The following is a 27,149-nucleotide window of genomic DNA, read 5'->3' on the forward strand; positions in this document are numbered from 1 at the left end:
TTCTCAAGACGTTCACATCATCGTAGAGACAGAGCCTCAACAGGCTGGGGGCAAAGCCAGCTTGGCCACGGGTCATGGACATGTGCTTCTCTGCACCTCTCTCCTTGTAATAGAGCCCTTCAGGGGCAGACCTGAAAACCATCCAACCCTGGGATCCAGGGATGCCTACATGTAGCTGGACCCCTGGATGCCGGAGTTAGGGGAACAATATCATTTCCTTATTTTACTTAAGCCAGTTTTGGCTGCTTTCTATCCCTTGCCACCAAATGAGTCACAGCTGTTCCACATGTTACGATGTGGAACCTAAATTGAGTTGGCATGGGAGGCAACATGGTCAGCAAGGTGGAAGATAAGCAGGATGAGAAAAATGACATTATAAGCAAAGATGTATGACGTCACAGCAAGTAACAGACAAGGACTGTGGGCCCAGCCTCTAACTGGCGAGGCATTTCACACGCACTTTGGGTCTCAGATGTTCCATCTACAAAATGCGGAGGTTACACAAGCTATCTTCTAGAATCCTTCTAGCTCTCAGCTGCTGTGATTCATCAGCAATAGCAGATGAGCCCGACCGGTTTCTGGCTCCTGCAAGTAAATGGTGGATTAGCTGTCCCCGTCATCGGCTCCTGTCCACTGGCCAGCACATGCAACCAGCAGAGATATGACCCTGACCTGTCCAAAGCCCTGAGTCTGCCATGGCCCCTGGGGCTGCGAGGCCAACATCTGTTGTCAGTGGCCTCATGCACAGTGGAGTAGTGGGGTTAACTGATGGCAAGGAAGATTAACTACATGGGAAATACTCATAAATAATTAGGACAGGGAGCTGCACAGCTTCTTTCCCCTTCAGGCTGTGGTATCATTTGTATGGGCAAATCTCAAACAGACTCTCACACATAATCTGCAATTAATTAGAAGCAGACAGCCACTGAGAGAGTGCAGGCAGATCTCACACCCGGAATGATTCTCACTAACTCCGCGCCATCCCACTCTGCACCTGACACTTGGAGAAATAACCAGAACATCCTTAGACAGAATACAGGCACTGCGTAGTCAGGAAGGGCCAGGTCCCAGCCCCAGCTCGGCGACTTTATCTCCTGTGCAGCATGGGTGTGCGGCTTGTCTGCTCTGAGGCTCAGTTTCCCCACCTCTGAAATGGGCATGACGGCACCTCCTGTCTACCTCCTAAATTATGGAAGTGACTCAGTGGGGAAAAGAGATTAGGTACCTGCAAAATGAAAGATGCTCTGCTAATGCCAGGTGAAGGAGTGACTGCTCAATTCACTTCCTCAGTCCTGGAGAGCAGGGAAGGCAAGCAGAGGATGCTGCCCAGTCTTGAAGTCAAGGCAAGCTAGGCCCAGAAATGCACAAGAGACACTCAAGAGTGTAACTGGACAAACACAATGGGAATCATGTGGATCTCCCGAGACTCAAGAGTCCACCATGCTGTCCCAGGCAGCATGGTTTCTATCACTGTGGTCAAATGCCACCAAGGCCTCCTTCCAGGTGCCCCAGTGAGGCCACTGCAGAGGTGATCTCTAACGCTGAATACAGAGGGAATATTCTACATTCCGTCTACCTCCGGAAGGAAGGAATGGGAGTTACGCATCCAGCTGTACCCAGTGCAGGTACCTGCGCTCCTAAGCTAGGGATAGTAGGCTACTCAGGACAGTGATGTTAGAGCAAAAATGTAACTGGAAACTGAACAATTAGTGCGTTTTGACATTCAAGGATTTAGCACCCTTCCACTCATATCTCACATTGAAAACTCAGCTCAGACAAGCTCTCCTGCAGAAGCCTCCCCTGGACCTCCTGAGATAAAGTCACTTCTCCCTCCTGGGGCTGCTGTGGTCTTTACCATTCACTTCACAGCCTCCCCTGCTAAATGGTGAGTCCCATGTGGAAAGGATTTGGCCCATTCCCTCTGCATTGCCCTCATACATGCAGCCTAGTACGTTGCCTGATGACAGCACCTTCATGAATACACGTGGACGGGACTAAATCAGTCCTGGATCTCCACCTCAGTAGCCACACAGAGATGGCACTGGAGGTGCCCAGAGGCTGCCCTGTCCCCTGAAGCCAGCAAATTCTGAGTTCCCTCCTCACCAAGAACTACCTTTGTTCTGATTCAAACTTCAAGAGGGAGGGGAGGTGGGAGCAGGAGCAGACTGCTGCCTCCAGAGGAGAGCTCCAACCTTAAGGAAGCACCTATGGCTTGTGACTGAGCACTATCAGGACAGACTGGCAGTTGATGGCTCCCCTTCCCCCCAACCCCTACCCTGTCTTCTACAAAGGGAGGCAAAGGGAGAGTTGAGCAGTTGACCCATCTTCACCCAGCAGTAAACTCCATGGGCCTCCAGTGGTCAGGAATGACATAGTGACATAGCTTTGGAGCTTTGCAAAGCACTGCAACCTCTTCGTGCAACCTGTGTGTGCATCCTCTGCCAGCAGAGCCCTGGGAATGCTGACCACAGCGTAGGTGTGTCTGTGGAAGCCCTGCTCCAGAATGAAGAGTGTGTACTTCACTGCTATGCAGTGCACCCCCACCACATGCCCCATCTCAGATCTTCAGAGAAGCAGGCAACATGGGTCTAGGGGAGCAACCCCACACACTCTCAAATATCACCTCCCCCTACTCCCATGATCTTACTTTACCCCAGCAGCCTCCTGAAGATCTCTCGCTCTCACTCAGGCCTTCCTAAACCATTGAAACAATGCTCAGGCCTCCTGCTACCCACACTGTTCAGTCTAGGTGACGTCTCCATCACACTCAACTAAACGTGCTCTGCTGGGTGGCTATGCCCAAAGCCACTCCCAGCCCATTCTCCTTGGCCACCTGCCATCTTGGAGGCTGGAAGCAGGCACTTGCCTTTCTTGCAGCGAGAGAAGGCCGCCACCCGGCTGTGGTCGCTGAGGTGTAAAGGGAAGTCTGCTAAATGGACTCCTGGGCAGGGAGGGAAAAAGGAGCCTGCCTCAAGTCCCTGAGGTAAGAAGGAACTTGGCAAGTCTGAGGAGCAGCTCAAAGGCCGGTATGGCTGGCAAGTGACAAGCATAGAGTGTGGAAGGTAAAGGGCAGCAGTGGTCACATGAGCAGGCTTTGCAGGCCACAGCAGAAACGTGGAGTTTGCTCCAAAGTACAGAACGAGGCCACAGCAGTGTTCCATAGGGAAGTGAGCTGACGGGTGGAGGGTGGAAGGGTGCAGGTGGGTGCATGCCTCTGTGCAGGCGGACCACCATCCTGCTGGGGTGCAGGGGCGTGCAGCAGATCACTTCAGCATCCCTGGCTTTCTAGGAGTCCTTGAGAACATGCCATTGTATTAAGACCTTGGCCCCCTCAGAAAAACACTACTTTCTGGCTCACACCTGTAATCCCAATATTTTGGGAAGCCAAGGTGGGAGGATCACTTGAGCCTAGGAGTTCGAGACTAGCCCAGCTAATTTTTGTATTTTTAGTAGAGACAGGGTTTCACCATCTTGGCTAGGCTGGTCTTGAACTCCTGACCTAATGATCCACCTGCCTTGGCCTCCCAAAGTGCTGGGATTACAGGCATGAGCCACTGTGCCCGGCCTCCTTTTCTTTATTAATTACCCAGTTTCAAGGACTCTGTTAGAAGCAACAGAAAACAAACTAGGACAGAGATAGCTTGGTGTGTACGGAGCAGAGGTGGGGTCAGCCTACGTTCAAACCCTTGCTCAGGCCATCACCAGCATAACTCTAAATAATGGACTGAACCCCCTTGATAGCTAGCTGTAGCATCAGGGCACAGGGATATGATCGTTCAACTCACAGGGCTGTTGTGAGTATTAAGAGAGCTACAGGCTATGGAGGTTCCCGCAAGCACAGTGCTCAGACGTTAGACACCCAGCAAGCTTGGATGCCTCTTACCCGCCTCCGAAAAGAGAAATCGCAGCACCTCCAAGACTGGAAAGGAACAAGTCTGGAGCCAGAACCAGCCTCCAGGTGCCGAGACTCCTTCTGGTGCACCTGCTGCCTTGGTTCCCCCATAGTCAAGTCCAGCCCAGTTGTCCTTTCCTCATGGAAGCCACTCACCATCATGGAGTCTCCCCATGGCCTGGCACAGCACTTCCATGAGGAGCACATCAGACCTGGTGTTCCAGCCGTAAGAGCAAGGTGACATTCTCCCCTACCTCAGTCCTGGCCCTTCCTAACCTCCACTAGAGCTTCTCAAAGAACGCTAAGCAAGGCTAGTAAAAGTCAACTTCCTCTACCAGCCGGAGGGCTTCTCCTACCCTAAAGATTATCCAAGAAGAGCCTGGCCCATCTGCATCTCAGCTCGGGGAGCACAATTATCCTCCTTGGAACACCAAATAGCAATTGATATCAAATGGAAAATCTATGGTTCAACATGGACCTTTCCCCTTCTTATTTTTCTAGCAATTTCTAATACATTTCCAAGTCTCATTCAATTACTGTCAATCTTTGGCCTTAAAAAAAAAAAAGTTCACAGCTGAATTCGTTTCATAGCTTCAACAGTGCCTAATTCTATCACTTAAAACAAGATTGCTAATTCCTGTGAGAGAGAGTGTTTTCATTCCTAATGAAGAATTCCTATGGATGGGTAGAAGAACACCTACTTGCAAAGCCTGGGGAGGATGTCTGAGAATCAAACTCCAGCACAAGCAGAGGCCTGGACAGGATGGGCAGACAACACATCCACGGTGCTCACCACCCACTTGTCACCTCGATTCTCTTCTATTCGCCTGACCAGCAACTCCTTTTCTTTTTTTCTTTTGAGGCAGAGTCTCACTCTGTTGCCCAGGCAGAGTGCAGTGATGTGATCTTGGCTCACTGCAACCTCCGCGTCCCAGGTTCAAGAGATTCTCCTGCCTCAGCCCCCTGAGTAGGAGAATCGCTACACCCACCATCACACCTGGTTAATTTTTGTATTTTTCAGTAGAGACAGGATTTCACCATGTTGGCCAGGCTCGTCTTGAACTCCTGGCCTCCAGTGATCCACCTGCATCCACCTCCAACAGTGCTGCGATTACAGGCATGAGCCACCACACCCGGGAGGGAAGGTGGCTCCACAACCAGGAGGGAGGGAGGGAGGGAGGAAGGAAGGAAGGAAGGAAGGAAGGAAGGAACCAGCCCACAGTGCCATGGTCAGTTTGGCCAGTGTTGTCTTCCAGCTGGAGCAGATGCCAGGTTCGGGGGAATCCATTTTCTTCTTCTGTAGTAACTGGAGCTCCTTGGCTGGCCAGGTGACCACTCAGAATAAAGACATCTCCCGCCTTTGCATGCAGCTTTGCAGCTGTGGCCATTTAACTAATTCCAGCCAAGGTGAAGTTAATAGGAAGTGATGCTGGACCACGAGCAGTGGCTCACACCTATTATCACAGCACACTGGGAGGCCAAGGATGGGGGATTGCTTTAACCCAGGTGTTCCAAACCAGCCTGGGCAACACAGTGAGATCTCATGTCTACAAAAAAAATTCAAAATTAGCTGGGCATGGTGACATGCACCTGTAGTCCCAGCTACTTTGGAGGCTAAGGTGGGAAGACTGCTTGAGCCCAGGAGTGCAAGGCTGCAGGGAGCCAAATCGTGCCACTACACTGCCACCTGGGTGACAGAGCCAGATCCTGTCTCAAAAAAAAAAAAAAAAGGAAGCAATGCTGGAAGTGAGAGATATGTCCTTAAATAAAAGGGGCCAGACATGGTGGCTCACACCTGTACTCCCAGCACTTTGAGAGGCCGAGACAGGAGGATCACTTGAGCCAGGAGTTAGAGATCAGCCTAGGCAACATAGTGAGACCCTGCTTCTACGAAAAATAGGAAAATTAGCCAGGCATGGGGGTACATGCCTATAGTCCCAGCTATTCAAGTGGCTGAGGCAGGAGGATCAATTGAGCCTGGGAGGTGGATGCTGTCATAAGCTATCATCATTCCACAGCATTCCAGCCTGGGTGACTGCAAAACCCTGTCTGAAACAGAAAAGCAGCAGCAGAAGAGGAAGGCATGGTATCTCCCCTCTGGCAGAGACGTTCAGGGGACAGACACGTGGACAAGGGCAACATCTGAAACGTGAAGGCACCAGCAAAGAAGAGGGGATTGAGCCTCAAACTGTCAGGTGGGAAGAAGTAAAATTCTACCTTGTCTAAACCAGTGTTGCTCGGGGTTTCAGACAAGAACCCACCTGACACACCACTGATGCAATTCCTGGCAAAGCAATCGACACACTAGGAAGGCAGCTTTTCAGTCCATCCCTCAGCCCACACAGGCTGAGGGTGAGCGGATGACACTCACAGAAGCCAGGCCTCTGAGTCCCCAGTGAGAGCATCTCGAATTATTAAGCCGTGACAATCTTGCTTCAGCATCTCTCCCTCCTCCCTCAAGTGACTCGGATGGAGATGTTGGCTCTGTCCTTCCAGAGGAGCCACAGCTGAGGCTTATGAAGATGGATTAGTACAGACTCCTCCAGGAAGCAATCACTGTTCATCTCCTCCCAAGCCGGGCCAGCCAGGACGCCCACTGCTGAGCTCACTGGTGAATATGGTTGCAGCCCTCCACTCCCAACTTCTCAAGTCATTCACCAAACTTAATATCCACACAAAAAGAGCTTTGCAGAGCTCTTCTTTCCAAGCTAATCTCTCCACACCAAGGACTGTGGCTCATCTGTGCAGCAGGACCACACACCACACTGCTGAGGCTGATGGCTTCTGGGAGGGAGGGGAGAAGGGCTAGGAGTCTCCTGAAACACAGAGAGCACTATCTTGGTGTTTTGAGTTTTTCTATCACTAACATGTATCACTTGAGTCACCAGTGCTACTTAGAAAAGAGAAAAATCACATATAGACTAATAAGAGTCACACTTTAATAAAGATTTGTGGGTGGGTTTTTTTCCCCCAAAATGTACTTTAGAAATTAGATTCTTAGCACAGTCTGGCCTCATTTTGGGGTAACTGTGGCCTTCACCATGAAGAAACTGCTCACTGTGCTGCTTCATGCTCTGAAGACTGAGGCTGACTTTCCTGGAGTCCAAAGTTAGCCTCTATCTCCCCTTTGAGAGGATGAGCAGGGACCCAGCAGAAAGAAGCACTAATAATGCATTTGGAGCCAGCTCTTCCAGTCCCACCACCCTTGCCAGCAGACATTCGGACCCAGCGCTAGACAGCAAGCCTTTGGCATTCTTGCCAGTTAGCTTTCCTCAGTACAATTTGTCTTTCAGCTCTTACCTGTGGAAAGCAAAGAAAGCTCTGCATACAATACACAACAGTAAAGACAAGGGTTGCCAACTATTTTAACAAAGATTTGCATGGATAAATGTAACAGGTTTCCAGTGTTCACAGTGATGGGTGCACCCACTATTTAAGGAACCTTCCAACTACATTTTATGAAAATAATGGCCCCAAACCAAAGCTAAGCCCAGAACAATCCTGGAGAAAGCCACACCTCCAGGGAACTGAGGGTCAAAGAAAGAGTGGCAAGAGGTTTTTTGGGGTTTTTTTTTTCTTTTTTTTGAGACAGAGTCTCACTCTGTTGCCCAGGCTGGAATGTAGTGGTGCGATCTTGGCTCCCTGCAGCCTCCACGCCCTGGGTTCCAGTGATTATCTTGTCTCAGCCTTCTGTGTAGCTGAGATTACAGGCATGCATCACTATGCCCTGCTAAGTTTTGTATTTTTAGTAGAGACGGGCGTTTCACCTTGTTGGCCAGGCTGGTATTGAACTCCTGACCTAAGGTGATCTGCCCACCTCAGCCTCCCAAAGTGCTGAGATTACAGGTGTGAGCAACAGCGCCTGGCCACAAGAAGTTTTTTTTAAAGCACTGGCCTCAAAGAACCATAGCCTGGGTGATCTCTGTGTCTGATTTTCCTTGAGAAGATTCTCCTGGCAGCTCAGTATCCACAAGCAACAAACTATGCCTTGATTTTGAAACAAGGCACACAACTGCCAGATGGTATGGGGTCAAGTGGTAGCCACCATTTCAAGGAAACAAACTGATTTTTTTGCTGCCTCATCTGGAATGTGGGCTTCCAGTTCCAGGAAACTGAAGTGCGTATAGGTCACTTTTGCAAGTATGGTTCATCGTTTTTAGCAGCGAATTCTAGAAGGGTTCTAATCACACAGTTATGGCTCCAGGAATGAAGAATAAATTGATGATTACAAAAACATCACAGAAGGATGCTAATGTAAACAAGGAAACATTAAGAAGACATTGTCCCTGTTTTTTTCTTGTAAATTTAAGTTCCTTGTAGATTCTGGATATTAGGCCTCTGTCAGATGGATAGACTGCAAAAATTTTCTCCCATTCTGTAGGATGCCTGTTCACTCTGATGATAGTTTCTTTTGCTGTGCAGAAGCTCTTTAGTTTAATTAGAACCCATTCATCTATTTTGGCTTTTGTTGCCATTGCTTTCAGTGTTTTAGTCACAAAGTCTTTCCCATGCCTATGGCCTGAATGGTTTTGCCTAGGTTTTCTTCTAGGTTTTTATGGTTTTAGGTCTTACATTTAAGTGTTTAATCCATCTTGTGTTAATTTTTGTATAAGTTGTAAGGAAGGTGGTCCAGTTTCAGTTTTCTGCATATGGCTGGCTAGATTTCCCAACACCATTTACTAAATAGGGAATCCTTTCCCCATTGCTTGTTTTTGTCAGGTTTGTCAAAGACCAGATGGTTGTAGATGTGTAGCATTATTTCTGTGGCATTATTTCTGAGGCCTCTGTTCTGTTCCTTTGGTCTATATCTCTGTTTTGGTACCAGTATCATGCTGTTTTGGTTACTGTAGCCTTGCAGTATAGTTTGAAGTCAGGTAGTGTGATGACTCCAGCTTTATTTTTTTTTTTGCTTAGGATTGTCTTGGCTATATGGGATCTGTCTGGGTTCCATATGAAATTTAAAGTAGGTTATTCTAATTCTGTGAAGAAAGTCAATCTAAATTACTTTGGGCAGTATGGCCATTTTCATGTTATTGATTCTTCCTATCCATGAACATGGAATGTTTTCCCATCTGTTTGTGTCCTCTCTTATTTCCTTGAGCAGTGGCTTGTAGTTCTCCTTGAAGAGGTCCTTCACATCCCTTGTAAGTTGTATTCCTAAGAATTTTATTCTCTTTGTAGCAATTGTGAATGGGAGTTCACTCATAATTTCACTTTCTGTGTGTCTGCTATTGGTATATAGAAATGCTTGTGATTTTTGCACATTGATTTTGTATCCTTAGACTTTGCTGAAGTTGCTTATCAGCTCAAGGAGATTTTGGGCTGAGAAGATGGTTTTCTAAATACACAATCATGTCAACTGCAAACAGACAATTTGGCTTCCTCTCTTCTATTTGAATACTCTTTCTTTCTTTCTCTTCCCTAATTGCCCTGACCAGAACTTTCGATACTATGCTAAATAGGAGTGGTGAGAGAGGGTTTCCTTTTCTTGTGCTGGTTTTCAAAGGGAATGCTTCCAGCTTTTGACAAACAGCCCCATCAAAAAGTGGGTGCCCCATCAAAAAGTGGGTGAAGGATATGAACAGATACTTCTCAAAAGAAGACATATATGCAGCCAACAAATATATGAAAGAAAAACCTCATCATCACTGGTCATTAGAGAAATCAAAATCAAAACCACAATGAGATACCATCTCATGCCAGTTAGAATGGAGATCATTAAAAAGTCAGGAAACAATGAAGCTAGAGAGGATGTGGAGAAATAGAAACGCTTTTACACTGTTGGTGGGAGTGCAAATTAGTCCAACCATTATGAAAGACAGTGTGGCGATTCCTCAAGGATCTAGAACCAGAAATACCATTTGACCCAGCAATCCCATTACTGGGTATATACCCAAAGGATTATAAATCATTCTACTATAAAGACATGCACACATATGTTTACTGCAGCACTATTCACAATAGCTAAGACTTGGAACCAACCCAAATGCCCAACAGTGATAGACTGGATAACGAAAATGTGGCAGCTCATGCCTGTAATCCCAGCACTGTGGGAGGCGGAGGCAGGTGGATCACAACGTCAAGAGATCGAGATCATCCTGGCCAAGGTGATGAAACTCCGCCTCTACTAAAAATACAAAAATTAGCTGGATGCAGTGGTGGGTGCCTGTATATAATCTCAGTTACTGAGGAGGCTGAGGCAGCAGAATCGCTTGAACTTGGGAGGCAGAGGCTGCAATAAGCCAAGATGGTGCCTCTGCACTCCAGCCTGGCAACAGAGCAAGACTCCATCTCACATAAAAGGAAAAAGAAAAAGAAAATGTGGCACATATACACCATGGAATACTATGCAGCCATAAAAGGGATGAGTTCATGTCCTTTGCAGGGACATAGATAAAGCTGGAAACCATCATTCTCAGCAAACTAACACAGGAATAGAAAACCAAATACCACATATTCTCACTCATAAGTGGGAGGTGAACAATAAGGACACAGGGATGGGAACACATACTGGGGCCTGTTTGGGTATGAGGGTTTTAGAGGAGGGATAGTATTAAGAGAAATACCTAATGTAGATGGCCAGTTGATGAGTGCAGCAAACCACCATGGCACATGTATACCTATGTAACAAACCTGCACATTCTGCACATGTATCCCAGAACTTAAAGTATAATAAATAAAGAAAGAAAGAAAGAAAGAAGACACTTTCCTTTTTCATTATTACCAAAGGACAGCTGTGACTAAAATTACAGCTGTCAATATAAAATGATTAAAATGGGGGTCAGGCTGGGTGTGGTGGTTCATGCCTGTAATCCCAGCACTTTGGGAGGCCAAGGCAGGCAGGTCACTTGAGGTCAGGAGTTCAAGACCAGCCTGGCCAACACGGTGAAACCCGGTCTCTACTAAAAATACACAAATTAGCCAAGTGTGATGGTACATGCCTGTAGTCCTAGCTACTCGGGAGGCTGAGGCAGAAGAACCACTTGAACCTGTGAGGCAGAGGTTGCAGTGAGCCAAGATCACACCACTGCACTTCAGCCTAGGCAACAGAGTCAGGCTGTCTCGAAAAAATGAAATAAATAAAATTCGGGGTCAACCATTTAGTAGGAGGAAGAACAGAATGAGAGAGATGCTAAAGGTTCTGCAAGGCATAAAAAGGGGCCATGAAGGTACATTAGGACACTTGGCTGAAAAAGAAAATAACGCAGTGCCCTGAGAAAGGAGAGAACAGAATGGGCTGCTCCCTGCAGCCCAGCAGGATGCTCAGGATGCGCACGCACACCCCAACCTATTCCACCAGGAAACTGCTCATGTCTCAAACGTGCGATTCACAAAGCGGCGGTAGAAGAGTGTCCCACCGAAGAAGTAACAGCTGAAAGACCAGAGGAGCACTCCTTGTCCTGGGAATTGAGAAGAGCTAGGCCAAAGTTGGGTGTTTTCACCATGGGCAGGTGCTGCACTGATCGTTTCAATGTGGAGAGTACCCAAAAGTCATCCTCCCAATCAGAAAGTCCCCGGCCCTGCTCCACGTGACCAGCACCCACTGTCTGGACCGTGACCACCACCTGCCAGCTGCCCTCCCTGCTGTCCCCCCGTCCACCCAGGGGCCAGATGACCCGTCTAAGGCACAGGTCTCCCTGCATTACTCATCATCCTCTGCTCTAATGCCCCCCCCAGCACCCTCACTCAGGATGAAAGCTGGAGCCACCCCACCTACCCCATCCCCAACTTCCTTGCCTTATCTCTGCCTACCCCAGCCACACCCAGCATCCCCACCCAGGGCCTCTGCCCTCGCCGTTCCCTCTGCCGTGCACATTCTTCCCTCCACAACCCCGCAATCCCTTCCTCACTTCATTCAGGCCCCTACTCAAAAGTCACCTTCTCAGACAGGCCTCTGCAGACAGCCCACCTGGGGCACAGCAGCTCCTCCAGCATGCTGTGTCCCTCCTCTCGTTCAGCTTTACTTTGCCGTAGAGGACAGAGCCCACCTGACATGTCTCTTCTGCTTATGGATCCCTAGAGCAGCGCGTTTCAACCGAGGGCAGTTTTACCCACCCGGCCCCCCTGGAGGATGCTGGGCACTGTCCATAGACAGTGTCACACTGGTGGTGATGCCACCAGCATCTAGTGGGTAGAGGCCAGAGATGCCACAAAATCTCCTACAATGCACAGGACAGCAAAGGATTATCCAACCCAAAGGTCAGCAGTGCCACAGTGGAGACACCCTGCCTAGAGCCCAGCACAGTGGCCAGCACCCCGCAGGCCTTAGTGAACATCTGGTGAAAGAATGACTGAAGGATGAAAAGCCAGAAACTACTGGGCATGCGGTTTACGAGGTGGGCTGTGAAGTCCCACACTCTCCCACCAAGGACTCCCTGTGCTCGACAAGTTCCTGCATCACCGAACCTTGCTTCTGCTCATGAGTGAGATGGCAGCTGCCTTGCAGGGTTGCTGCAAAGCCTAGACAAGGGAAATCATGTCCAGTAGTGAGCATGGCGCCTGCACACTGACAGGCTCAAGCACCACGTATCCCGGGTTCAGCACACCTAGCACCCACTATGGAGGGTGCCGCTCCAGGGAGATGGATTTGCATTTAGGGTCCTCAGGTCCAGCTCCATCTCAGGGCCAGGCAGTCACGAGGGCACTGCATCACAGAGGGAGGAGGGCCAGCACCCTAGGGACACAGGCACACATGGGCACTCCGCTCCATCCTCCAGCCCAAGGATCCACAGTCCCTGAATCAAAAGGGCACAGCAGCTTGGTGCAAGTCCTTCCAAATGGTGGTGGGAGTCTGAATACAAAAGGGCAGAAGGCGTGGTCAGAACTGGGCTTCCTTCTGGAAGTCCAGGCCAGCAGAATGCTGTGGGGGAACCAAGAGGCAAGAGGAGAGCCGCCCTCAGACAGGCTGTATCTGCTCCTGTCCCTGGGGCCTCCCTGTTTAGGTCACCAAATATAAGTTGTCAGCTGTCACCTAACTCCCCAGGAACCACATGGCACCAACTCGCTGGCCCTTCCTCACACACACCCAAGTTCTCTACAAGTGATGCAACCCTGTTCAACAACCGCAGTGCCTCTTCCTCCCGTTGGGGGAAGAGAACATGGAAAGTTCGAGAAGAATCAGGGAGAAGGGCAGTACAAGAAAATGAAACCAAGGGCCCTGGGTTTAGTGCTGAGCGGACCACCTCGAAGACCCACACACCACTCTCTACCTACTTTATTTTAGCCAGAGTTCATAGCAAACATGTGAAAGATATGACTCCCATTCTGCCGAAAACAGAACTTCAACAAACGCACCCAGCCACTGTCATGTATCTAACCACAGCCTAAAACCTAAGTGTCTTTTTCCTTGTGAAGTGCTCTGAGCTGGAGGGGAACCACCAGTTCTCCGACTCCCCATTTTTACAGGAAGAGAGACCCTCACCCCCAAATTCCTACCCTCACTGTCCATCACGCTCTGCTCTGAGGCAGGGAGTGACGTGGCCTATTTGGGCCGGGCAGGAGGCGCTCTTCCTCTGCTCAGCTCCTGTGGGCTCTCTCAGGACCCACCCACCTGTTCATATGCCCACAAGGTGTGCCTAGGAGCTACCCCAGGGGGGCTCTACCTCTGACATTTAACTCAGGGACAAGGTTTTTGTAAGCCCACCTGCCCACAGATTCAAAGCTCTGTTTTCCAACCAGCTTTATGGATGACAAAGCGAGCCTCTTGATCTTCATGTGTCTGTCTGTCTGGAGGAGGCAACACCTAAGCTATGTCTTTTTTGTTGTTGTTGCTGTTTTTTGTTTTTTGGTTGTTTTTTTTTTTTTTGAGATGGAGTTTCTCCTTTTGTTACCCAGGCTGGAGTGCAATAGTGCGATCTCGGCTCACCGCAAACTCCGCCTCCTGGGTTCAGGCAATTCTCCTGCCTCAGCCTCCTGAGTAGCTGGGATTACAGGCATGTGCCACCATGCCCAGCTAATTTTTTGTATTTTTAGTAGAGATGGAGTTTCACCATGTTGATCAGGATGGTCTCGATCTCTTGACCTCGTGATCCATCTGCCTCGGCCTCCCAAAGTGCTGAGATTACAGGCGTGAGCCACAGTGCCCGGCTTTTGTTTGTTTTTTGAGACGGAGTCTTGCTCTGTTGCCCAGGCTGGAGTACAGTGGGGCAATCTTAGCTCACTGCAGCCTCTGTCTCCCAGATTCAAGCGATTCTCCTGCCTCAGCCTCCTCAGTAGCTGGGACTACAGGCACCTGCCACCACACCCAGCTAATTTTTTTTTTTTTTTAGTAGACGGGGGGTTTCACCATGTTGGCGAGGATGGTCTCAATCTCCTGACCTTGTGATCCACTGCCTCGGCCTCACAAAGTGCTGGGATAACAGACATGAGCCACTGTGCCCCGCCCTAGCCATATCCTAAAGAATGAATAAGCACAACCCAGGTAGAAGAAGAGAAGAGGGGAGGGTGTCCCCGGCAGAAGGAAGAGCATGAACTGGACCGTGCATGCATGAAACTGACAGTGTGTACACACACCTGGAGGCAGCTCGGTGCTGCAGAAATGCAATGTAACGTCCAACCCAAGGGCACACAGTGGCCACTGCGAGTGGGAGCTCCAGTACGCCCAACCCCCTATTCAATGGGCAGCCATGTTCCTCCAGAGGGTGAACTCCAAAGCTTAGAGTCCTGGGAGGGGAGCAAGGTGGCTGACATGGGAGTGGAAGGGAAATCCTTTAGGGTGTCCCATTCATATCTTTCGACTTTTGTTCCATGTAAATATACATTTGTGTAAAACCAAAACCTAAATACAAATTTTTAACGTTAATATTTAAGGTCTAGGGCAGGAGGGAGAAGAGAAGGAGGAAAAGGAGTTGAGGGAGGGGGCAGGGGAAGGGTTGGAACTGCTGGGCTGCAACCAGAATGTAAGTTCCCCTGCCCCATACTGAGCATGTCCTCTGGGCGCAGCGTGGACAGGCACGGCACATGGCGAATGTTATTCACCTCCTTTTGGAAATAAGGAAACGGACAAAGTAAAGGGCGAGGCCGGGACATAAGCCCTTCATGTGGGACTGCTGAAGCCTGAGGTGCTCTCCTCCAGGGCAGTGTGGTTCCCCCGCTTTAATAAAGCAGACATGGCTGACCTGCCCAGCCCAGCCAGCTACTCCTTGCCAATAAACTCAAACCTAACTGCCTCCCCCCAACCCCCACCTTATACAACTTCACAAACCTAGCTGTCCCAGCTCTGCCAGGGGCACATCTCAAACAAAGCTGACATTTTGAACAAGTCTGACCTCGTCTCATCCCCTGAGCAAGAGGCCCGTTTTGGATCGGCTCTGAATTGTATCAAACAGTTACATAAGCTGCTGCCTGGCCCAGCTGAGACAGCCAGCTAGAAACCTCCAGACCAAAAGTTGACCCTAGCTTAGAGTTCAGAGACAGCCCTTCCTGAAAGTCTGTATACAAATAAAGAATAGGAGCTGTTAAGGAGGTCAGCAGGAATGCAGCAGACCTCAAATAACATGATCAAATGCTAAAAAGGAAAACAAAAAAATCATATGTGGCCCAAACCAAGAGCACAGAAATGATATTGAGACCTCGTGATCTCGCTGCAGCCTGGATCGTTCACCACAGGCAAGGGAGAACTTGGTGACCCAGGGAACAACCAGCCAGATGCAGGAAGTCAGCATGAAATCCAGCCCCTTCCAAATGCCCTGTGGCTTAGTGCAGGGTCTCCAGGTGAAGCTAAAACACACTCTACCTGGGCTAAGAGCCTAGCTGTGCAGCCCAGCTCTATCAGCCACAGGCTGTGTGGTGCTGGCTAAGTTTCTTTACCCCAAGCACTCCCATCTCCTCTGTGAAATGGAGATCACTGTGAGCTCTCACAGGATTGCAGACATACGTGAGTTAATGGGTGACCAGGACAGACTCAGCACTTCGTAGCAACATCACCACTGCTTCCTCCAGGGCTTCATAATGGCAACAAGAGCCCCTCAAGCCCATCTGGACGACCTATAGCGCTTAGTGGCAGAACCAGAGGTGCAGCCCGGGAGATCACTGTCAGCCACCTTTGCACACCACAGGGAGGCCCCCTCCTGACCCAGCATCCCCATCTCTGCAAGACCTCCTGACCTCCCCTGCACCCAGTCCCTAACCCTTCCCTCCAGCCGCCCTCTGTACCTCAGCCACCCTATCCTTGCTACATTCATCCTGCTGTCATCAGCTCCTCCTTCCCCTCCTGGCAGCAAGGAATCCAGGGTCTCTATGAGTGACCGGCACTGTCCTCAGACAGTGTCACAACTGGGGACACTTCATTTCAGTCTGAAATGAAAAAGACCCAGCAGTGGGTCTTTTTCTAGGTGAGGAGCTGGGAGCTGTATTACATAACCTAAAATTTCTATTAGGAATTTCCCACTTCACAGGAACTCATTCCCTTGGGTGGACTGAGTGGGGGTGGTTCAGTGCACACAGACAACAAAGAATATTATCACTCCCACATGACCCAGTGGCCTCCCGTTTTTCCCCATCTAATCATTCGTCATTTCTTTGTTTTATTACCATCGTTACCTCCACTAGAACACTCTGTGGGCAGGGTCCACGTGAGAAGAGCTAACAGCTACTGAGTACTGAGCACACTGTCAAAGCACTTTCTATGTATGAACTCATTTAGTCCTCACAACAGCCCATGCTGCTGGCACTCTTAGAATGTGCATTTTAATGATGGGGAGATTTCGACATGCGGCACAGAGCTTGTGCATGGCAGAGATGGATCCCCACCTCTGGCTCCTCAGCACCTAGAACTGTGCCCAGCACGTGAGAGATGCTTGGGAAGTGTTTGGGGAATGAATAAACAGATGATAAAGGAGTGAGGCATGTCTAAATGCCATCTGGAACCTTCCAATTACTAAGACAGTCACTGAAGGACCAGTACACAAAATTCGGTGGGAAGTTTCCCCTTTAAAGAAAGATGCCCAGCATGACTCATCTGTGTTAGCCACACGAGCTAGATTCGCTCCTGGAGGTTAAGGGGCAGGGGGCTCAGACTGCAGCCGGTGTAACGCCCCCACTACACCACCTCGTCCTAAAATGTTATCATTGAGCCCTCGGCCAAGCAAGCAGCTGGCTGCGGGGCCTCGCCTCTCTGTCTGACGTTACTACAGCACTCCTCAACTTCATTTCTGGAGCTGCCGAATGTTTGGGATTGTGTTGCTAGGCGACGAGCCAGAACGCCTCACTAGTATTGAGAATCTCTTCCAATAACAGCTGAGAGGGAAAAAAGGACTCACTCAACACAGCCTACTGACAAGTGAGGATGTTTTTCTTGCCCTCTCTGCCCTGGCTCACTATCAAAAGCTGTAACAAATCACTAGGAAACAAGCAGGCTGGATGGATGATCTGGGCTCACCTCACTCTACCACAATTAGGTGAGAAGGCAACAATTAGGATTCAAAAGCTGAATACTCACAGCTAATCAATTATATCTCATGAAAACCAATGACACACAGGAAATGTTTTCTGATGAGCTGCAAATTCCCTTTTAGAACAGGACCACAAAGTGACTGGCAGTGCATGACTGTTACACACTATGGCGAACGGAAAGCTGCATGCATGTTTGATGCTTTTCAACTAGAAAAAAACATTGCTCTCCACACCTCCACCACCCATAGCCCCACCACTGAAAGGGGTACCACGCTGGCTATCAAAAATTCAGATAACCACCACCCGTAGCTGTGGAAGGAAAGCGGCAGAGAAAAGACCAGGGCGCCCCCTGGTGGCTCAAGTGCAGCTCTTCCTGCAATTGGCAGGAATAAAGCCTGAGCTGCTTTCTTGCAACCTCCAGCTACCAAAAAACCATATATTCAAACGAAATTAACTCAAGAGTAGAAACTTTATTGTTAAGAAGAAGGTGAATGAGACATAAGGCTGCTGTAAACACCAGAAAATATCAACTGAATGAATTTTCATTAAGTTCTAGTAAGGCAGTACCAGCGAGCTGCACACGCCCACTGTGACAGTACTTCTACAGCGAGTCAGGATCACTTAGTCTGGTACATTCCACAGGTGGGTTTCCTTATGCATCTACAGCTTTCCTAAATCATCACCTTCACTGCAGGACTGATGGCACAAAAATGCTCCCAAATGCACACATACACAAACAAATGCTCCCTGGGAGCTGTCATTTTCTTCCTTTTTTTTGAGATGGAATCTCACTCTGTCGCCCAGGCTGGAGTACAACGGCACAATCTCAGTTCATTGCAACCTCCACCTTCCAGGTTCAAGCGATTCTCCTGCCTCAGCCTCCTGAGTAGCTGGGATTCCAGGCACACACTACCACGCCCAGCTAATTTTTTGTATTTTTAGTTGGTCAGACTGGTCTCGAACTCTTGACCTCATGATCCCGGGGCCTCAGCCTCTCAGAGGGCGGGGATTACAGATGTGAGCCACCGCACCCAGCTGTCTTTTTCTTTAGGTTCATTTTTTCCTAAGTTTCATTCCTTGACCCATGCAGGAGGCAAGAGGTTTAAAAAAATAAATAAAAGCCTAAGACAAAATATCGTCCCTGGAAAACAGTCCTGTTTCTTCCTTCTCTCTCTGGGTTTCTCACATGAGCAGTACTGCCATTTGGGACTGGATAATGCTCCACTGGGAGGAGCTGTCCTGTGCACTACAGGACATTCAGTAGCATCCCTGGGCTCTAATCGCCAGATGCCAGGAGGACCCTCATCCCAGCAATGGCAATCAAATATATCCCAGACATGGCCAAATGTCCCCTGGGAGTTGCAATCACCCCCAGCTGAGAACCACCATCCTGTCTGATCACTTCCAATCTTCAGGCCTCACAGAGCAAGCAGCCTGGTTTATGACCTCTTAACCAGGGGGAAGCCTGAGGGGTAGGTATCAGGCAAAGGGAACTTGAGAGCCTCTGCAGTAGGGATGGTTTCATTAATATGGGGAATCAGGTCGACCTACTGGCAGTTCAGCAACAAGGCCCAGATGTTACTTTCAGGAAGACTTGCCAACAATATATCCTTTGAGGGTGCTAATAATCACACCTACCAGTTACTCAGTCTTTAAGATGCCAGGTACACTTGTGGAATTTTTTTTTCCAATTTTTCTCATCAAGGTATAATTTACATAGCATGTAACACCCTTCCATAGCTCAGATGGTAATCTACATAGTGTATCTTCTGAGTATTTTCCATGTGCCAGTTCATTTAATCCTCCCAACTGTATCACACGGGTGCTATGACAGCCCCATTTTATAGACGAGAACGCTGAAGCACAGTTAAATTAAACAACTTGCCCAAGTTCCCAGTGCTAATACATGTAGGGATGTGCATAAGAACACGGCCAGTCTAGCTAGTTTAACATCAGCAAGCACGACAACGGTAAAAACAAAAATAATGATACACAATTAAAAACAAAAATAATGATACACAATTGCCAGTGTTGCCCAGACACTACGTGCAATTACCACCTACTAACTACCTCAAGTGCTTCGTGTTTCTCGTTTTTCTAAAGCCTGGAACGCTCTGAAGGAGGATCGTGAAAGGAAAGCAACTTTGCCCCAGGAAAATGCACATATGTGCACAAACGCACGAGCACAATTTTGCACACAATCGAAAGAGGTGTCTGAAATCTCTAAAACTATCTATGAGCCTCCAACGAAGTTCCCAGTTCCAGTATATTCTAGGCTCTCTGCTAGATGCTTTATATAATTCCCAGAAATCCACTAAGGAGATAATATTAACGCCATTTCAAGGACTGGAAAAATGAGTTCAGAGAAGTTAAAGCATTTCCCTTGGGTCACACAGATCTTTTTTTTTTTTTTAAGACAGTCTCATTCTGTCACCCAGGCTAGAGTGTAGTGGTGCAACCAAGGCTCACTGCAACCTACAACTCCTGGGTTCAGGCGATTCTCCTGCCTCAGCCTCCCAAGTAGCTGGGACTACAGGCACATGCTGCCATGTCTGGCTTTTTTTTTTTTTCCTTCTTTTGTAAAGAGAGGGGTCTCAAATGTTGCCCAGGCTAGTTTTAAACTCCTGGCCTCAAGCAATCCTCCTGCCTTGTCCTCCCACAGTGCTGGGATTACAGTAGGCATGAGCCACTGTGTGTAGCCACACAGCTCTTGAACATCAGTGCTGTGCTCTGCCTGAGTCCAGTGTTCTTTCTAATCCAACACACTGCCTCTCAAGTCTGTTCATCCGTGATCACTGACATCAGGGCACTATGAAACTAGAAGACGTACAAAGTGCAGAAAGGATTTACACATCTAACATTCTAGTGGCTCGATGATATAAGCTCAGCAGTGACAGTATAAGGCCTGCTGGTCACTCAGAATTAAAACCTGAAGGTGACATGTGCCTTTCACAAAGAAGGCTGTTGATTCACCTCTACAAACTTCGTAAGACAGCATCTTAGCAAAACAGTCCACAGGGGTCTGGTCACTGACACAAATACCACTCTGCCTCTTTCCAGCCCAGTCACGCTTCCCACGTAGGCCAACACCTGGCCTCCGGTATAAAAAGTAATGGGCCAAATGTCCAAGCCAATGTGTTTACTGATAGTGGCTTGCCTAGCCAAAGGTCACTCAAAGTCACCTGAACTGTCGCCACATCTGCAAAGGAGACAGTAGGCAAGGGAAAAAGAAAGACACCTGTCTTTGATATCAAAGAAACTAACAAGGTCAGGCAAGCCATTAGAAACTTCAGCAAGGTGGCTCTTTAATCACTGCAAGTAAGAATGTGGGTGTCCTGGCTCCTTTCCCAGAACAGATGGTCAACACTGCAAACAATCCTTGAGGGCAGCTTCCTCCACTTCACAGCTTGGAAAACTGAGGTACAAAGAGGTCAAGGGACCTACTACTCTCAAAGCCAGGATAAAAACCAACTGTTCCCACTCACTGAAAGCAAACAGTTTGTAACGCATCATTCCACAATAACCAGCCGCCTCTCCCTGACACAACAGGGGGAAAAGGTGAAAATCCACTCCCTTGAGCAAGCCATATTACCAGGCCTTTACTGCATTGGAAGATAGAGACACAATGGTGATTACAACTGACTGGAGCCGGCCTTCAGGGACTCGGTTTCGATTCATTCCTGCAGAACGTTCTCTTAACTTTCCATGCTTGTTAGAACTAAAATGTTCCTCCTTCCCTTTCTCCCTCCCTCCATCCCTTCTTTCTTTCCTTCCTTCCTTCCTTCCTCCTTTAAATGTTTCTTTAAAGAACTACTTGTCAGGCAGGCAAGAACTACTTGCCATCAGGAAAATGGCAATTAACTAGCAGACCAAGTGCATGTACTCAGGAAGCCTGTATCCCAGTGGGGGCTGCAGGAAAGAACTTAAAGAGGCCAGACAGGGTGGCTCACACCTGTGATCCCAGCACTTTGGGAGGCCAAGGTGGGCAGATCACCTGAGGTCAGGAGTTCAAGACCAACCTGCCCAACAGGGAGAAACCCCATCTCTACTAAAAACGCAAAATGAGGCTGGGCGTGGTGGCTCACGCCTGTAATCCAAGCACTTTGGAGGCTAAGGCGGGCGGATCACCTGAGGTCGGGAGTTCAAGACCAGCCTGACCAACATGGTGAAACCCCATCTTTTAAAAAAAAATTAAAAATAATATAAATATAAAATGAGCCAGGTGGGGTGGCACATGCTACTCAGGAGGCTTAGGCAGTAAAAGGGCTTGAATCCAGAAGGTGGAGGTTGCGGTGAGCCCAGATGGTACCACTGCACTCCAGCCTGGGCAACAAGAGTGAAACTCTGTCTCAAAAAAAGAAAAAGAAAGAAAAGAAATTAAAGAGAGGAGTGAGGTTACAGGGAGCTCTGAAACCTGAAGTCTGCAGCCAGGGAAGAAGCAGGTGGGGTGATGGGATGAGGGTGCCTGTGCTGGGCTCTTCTAGATGAACAGCCAGGGAAGGAGAGCCTCTTGCAGGACACCTCTGCCCACAGGGGCTGCAATAACAAAACACCACAGACCAGACGGACTGTGAACAACAGGGGCTGATTTCCCACAGTTCTGGCAGCTAGAAGTCCGAGATCAAGTCCCTGATAGAGCTGGGGTCTGTTGAGGGTCCTCTTCCCAGTTCACTGATAGCACCTTCTCACTGCATCATTGTCAGATGGCAGAAAGGGCAAACAAGGTCTCTGGGCACCCTCCTCTTTTTTTTTTTTTTTTTTTGAAACAGGATCTTGCTCTGCTGCCCAGGCTAGAGTGCAGTGGCATGATCTTGGCTCACTGCAGCCTCAACCTCCAGGGCTCACCTCAGCCTCCCGAGCAGCTGGGACTACAGACATGCTGGGTCTACAGGCGTGTGGCACCAAGTCTAATTTGTGTGTGTGTATAGAGACAGGGTCTCTTTGTGCTACTCAAGGCTGGGCTTGAACTCTGGGATCAAGCAATCCTCCTGCCTCAGCCTCCCAAAGTACTAGGATTGCAGGCATGAGCCACCGTACCCGACCTCTGGGGGTCCCTTTTATAAGTGCACCAATTCCACTCACAAGGACTCCACCCTTATGACCTAATCAGCTCCCAAAGGCCCACCTCCTAACTCCATCACACTGGGGGGATTAGGATTTCAACCTAGGAATTTTAGGGGCACACATTCAGTCCATAGCAAAGTAGACATCCTAAGAGATCTGAGTGCTTTTCTTTGAAGGCAAGGAATTACACAAGCTTGTGGGTCTCTAGGAACGGCAATGAGGGAGATGGGGTGTGAACCCTGCCTCCACCACACACTAGCAGTATGGCCTTCAGCTTCTCAGTTTCTTCAACTACAAAACAAGTCTAGCCCTCCTATTTTGCATGGATGCTGTGAAGATTAAGCATTATCTATATACTGAATGAATGTGGAAATGATACACACTGTGGATATATTTTAAGGCCTTATGTAGTTTTAATTGTTCTGCTTGTTATGTGGTTATGTCTAAGACTACAAACATATAGAGGGTAGGCAAAATGAATAAGGAGGTATTTGCATTATTATTCTTTTCCAGGAACTTTTTTTTATTTTTGGAGACTAAGTCTCCCTATGCCGACCAGGTTAGATTGCAGTGACGTGATCTCAGCTCACTGCAACCTCTGCCTCCTGTGCTCAAGCAATTCTCCTGACTCAGCCTCCCAAGTAGCTGGGATTACAGGCATGCACCACCACATGCAGCTAATTTTTATATTTTTAGAAGAGACAGGGTTTCACCATGTTGGTCAGGCTGGTCTTGAACTCCTGACCTCAGGTGATTGATTCTCCTGCTTGGGCCTCCCACAGTGCTGGGATTACAGGTACGAGCCTCTGTACCCGGCCTTCCAGGCACTCTTTAAAGGAAAATCTGAAATTGCCCCAAAAATAGGAATGAACTTTCAGATGGATTTGATCTGTGGAGACTGGCAGAGGCCGACCAGAGAGAAAGCAGGATGGAAATGAGAGACCAGGCAGGGTTCTAGAATTCAAAGCCTAAACACCAGGACTAGGCTTTGGATCTAGCACTTGAACCTTTGGGGAGCAACCAAATGGGCTTAAAAACTGCTCTTCAAGGGGGTCTCCAGATGCGACTTCACAAACAACTGGCCTCCCTGGAGCGATGCCACCACCTGACACATCAATAACCACATGAGGTGGCACTGGATATTTATACTGATTCCCTTCCACGCTCCTATATTCCTAGCTCAGTTCTCCGTATTCCTGGGCAAAGTCCTCACCCTGAAGAACTAGAGACCCACTGCTCACTGCTGTAAAAGATTCCAGATATTTGAGAAGGCTCCAATCACAAAGATGCCTGGTTCCACACTCAAGTCTAATGCCTTCCTAAGCTAGTGCATTTGGTCCTCAGAATAGCCCTGAGATGACAGCGAGAATGTCCCTATTTCATAAATGAGGATACGGAACCCAGAGAGTCTCAAAGGAAAAGAGAAAGAGAAATCTAGTTAAGAAGTCCTGGAGCTGAGGCTGGAAGCAAGGACTCTGACCCTCTCCACTCCCCCACCCCCATCTCCATTCCCCGCTAGGGTACATATCTCCGACTGCGCCTAACACAGCTCTATGACTCATGGGTGTTAGAGCACGGTGCTTAGGGCAGTGACGGCCCTGTCAGCAGCCTGAGAGTGTGGACACCAAGACAACTCAGGACTTCCCACCCCAGAGGCACAGGGGAGCCCTCAGCATTGCCTGTGCAAGGGAGGGCCAAGGGAAGAAGCAGAGAAGGATGGAAGGAACGCACAGCTGAATGTGTTCCACGTGGCTGGCAGGCTTCAGAGCTTGCTCTTCGCAACGGGAAGTGAAGAAATCCTATCACCCCTGCTCCAAGCCCTCCACTGGCTTCCCTCTGCATGTGGGATAAAATCTAAACGGACCACACTCTCCAGCATCCTCCAACTCACTCTCCCACTCACCTCTGGCAGCACAATGCCAGTGGTACCACCCGCCACCAAAACGGGCCAAGCCCCTCATCCTGAGACTTCAACCCCGCTGTCATCTGAGAGCCCTTTCCTGACAAAACGCCTTCAAATAGGGCACATGCTTTGCCTTTACTGATTTTGTTCTTTTGAGATGAAGTTTTGCTCTTATTGTCCAAGCTGGAGTGCCATGGCAGGATCTCAGTTCACCACAACCTCTGCCTCCCAGGTTCAAGCGACTCTCCTGCCTCAACCACCCAAGTAGCTGAGATCACAGGCCTGCACCACCATAGCCGGCTACTTTTTTGTATTTTTAGTAGAAACGGGGTTTTACCATGTTAGCCAGGCTGGTCTCGAACTCCTGACCTTAGGTGATCTGCCCGCCTCAACCTCCCAAAGTGCTGGGATTACAGGTGTGAGTCACAGTGCCCGGCCCATCCATCGCCTTTCTAATGCTTGCTACTTGTCCTTACCATGGGTCTGACAGCTTCTGAGGGCAGGACCTTTGCTTCTTGTTCATCAACATACAAGCAAAGAGTAGCAGCATGGCGATCATATTATACTATGAGCACTGGGCAGACATAGTTGCAGGGTTTTTTTCCATTTGGGTTTGTCTGTTTGTTTTTAAGACAGTCTTGCTCTGTCACCCAGGCTGGAGTGCAGGGGGATAATCATAACTCATTAAAGCCTCGACCCTCTAGGTTAGAGCAATCCTCCCACCTCGGCCTCCCAAGTAGCTGGGACTACAGGCATATGCCAGATGCCCCACCACACACATTAATTCTTTAATTTTTTTTTTTTCTTTTTTTGAGACCAAGTCTCACTCTGCCTCCCAGGCTGTAATGCAGTGGTGCAATCTTGGCTCGCTGCAGACTTCACCTCCCAGGTTCAAATCCCACAGTAGCTGGGACCACAGGTGCCCACCACTATACCCCGCTAATTTTTGTACTGTTAGTAGAGATGAGGTTTCACCATGTTGGCCAAGCTGGTCTCAAACTCCTGACCTCAAGTAATCCGCCCACCTCAGCCTCCCAAAGTGCTGGGATTACAGGCATGAGCCACTGCACCCGATCAATTTTTTAAAATTTTTTTGTAGAGGAAGGGTCTCACTATGTTGCCGAGGCTGGTCTTGAACTCCTGGATTCAGGCAATCCTCCTGCCTCAGCCTCCCACAGTGCTGGGATTACAGGCAATGAGCTACTTCCCTGGCCATAAACAGAGTTTGAATTGAAGAAGGGATCTAGCAAATGGTAAAAGAAAGAACCGAAGAAAAGAGAATAAAAAGAAAGAAAGAAATTGCTTTTCTCTTCAGAAAGAAAAGCACTCCCGTCAACTCTCGAAATGCCATTCCTCTACCACTTTCACACTGCATGACCACGGTGTCCTTAAGCTCCCCAAGCCAAGCCTTCCCATATAAATGAGGGCTGGGGAGAGACAGCTAAAATCCTTTCTAAGTATAAGAACAAGTGGGAACAGAGTCTATGTCTGTCAAACAGCTCGAGTCAGCACCCATGTCCTAAAAGCACCCTGCACAACTTAGAAGGGACACCTGGCAACGTGGCACCTCCCCCTGGTGACATGGAAACACCCACCCAACACCCGCCCCTGCTCTGACCCCGCAGAGCCAGTCCTGCTGCAGTCTCCTGCAGGTGCTGGATCAGCTGACCAGATCTGTTTCTGCCTCTCCTGTCTCTCTCTAGCTTTCTGGCTGGCCCAAACAGTGACACTGTGAGGCCTGCTGCAGAGACTGAGCTGGTGCCCTGCAGCCTCAGACACCTATGGCAGGACCTGTGTGGAGAGCACTCACCCTTCCCAGTCACACAGGCCAGAGACACAAGCAAAGCCAGAACAAGACAGGGCAGTGCTCATAGCCCCCAAAGGACCATGGCCCCTGCACGGGGTCTGTCCATGAAAGCCCACTGCCTAACAGCTCCTCCTCCAAAAGCACACTGCAGAGGTGGTGGCAGCTCTACCAGCAGGAACCAGCAGGAACCAGGTTTCCAGGTTAGCCTATCGGAGACAAAAAACTGCTGGTTCCCAGCCACATCAACCAGGAAGAAGAGGGCAAGAGCACACAGCTGGATATCAAAGCTGCAGCCCCAGAAGTGTTGCTATGTGACTGTGAGCACTGTATTTGCCCTCTGCCTCAGTGACTTTCCCATCTGTACAATGGACCAGTAATGCCAGTACCTTCTTGGTTACCATGAAGCCCAGGACAACTTCAGAGAGGCACCTGGCATAATGCCGGCTGCTTCGCCATCTAATGAGGACAAATCATTACCATAACTGTTTAAGAGGGGGTCTTGCTCTGTTGCCCAGGCTGTGGTGCAGTGTCAAGATCACAGCTCACTGCAGCCTCAAACTCCTGGGCTCAAGCAATCCTCCTGCCTCATTCTCCCAAGCAGCTGGGACCACAGGCATATGCCACCATGACCAGCTAATTTTTATTTCATTTATTTATTTATTTTGAGACAGAGTCTCGCTCTGTTCCCCAGGCTGGAGTGCAGTGGCACAATCTCGGCTCACAGCAACCTCCAGCTCCAGGATTCAAGCGATCCTCCTGCCTCAGCCTCCTGAGTAGCTGGGACTACAGACACTCACTACCATGCCAAGCTAATTGTTCTTTGTATTTTTAGTAGCAACAGGTTTCACTATGTTGCTCAGGTTGGTCTCGAACTCTTGACCTCAGGTGATTCACCCACCTCAGCCTCCCAAAGTGCTGGGATTACAGGCATGAGCCACCAGCACCTAGCCAATTTTTTTTTTTTTTTTTTTTTGGTAGAGACACGGTCTTGCAATATTGCCCACACTGGTCTCAAACTCCTGGGCTCAAGCAATCCCCCAGCCTCAGCCTCCCAAAGCGCTGAGGTTACAGAAATGAACACTATGCCTGGC

The 27,149-nt window shown here is 49.0% G+C and overlaps 1 protein-coding gene and 1 pseudogene across 3 annotated transcripts in view; one reads left to right on the plus strand and one right to left on the minus strand.

The window, feature by feature from the left end:
- SNX29 (sorting nexin 29) overlaps nucleotides 1–27,149 on the minus strand; it is a 596,746-nt gene that overhangs the window by 455,891 nt on the left and 113,706 nt on the right. The gene's annotated exons all lie outside the window — the stretch shown is intronic.
- Nucleotides 22,897–26,373, plus strand: LOC141580686 (putative uncharacterized protein FLJ32790; annotated as a pseudogene).

Source organism: Saimiri boliviensis, chromosome 12, assembly GCF_048565385.1.
Source record: "Saimiri boliviensis isolate mSaiBol1 chromosome 12, mSaiBol1.pri, whole genome shotgun sequence".
NCBI classification, from domain to species: Eukaryota; Metazoa; Chordata; class Mammalia; order Primates; family Cebidae; genus Saimiri; species Saimiri boliviensis.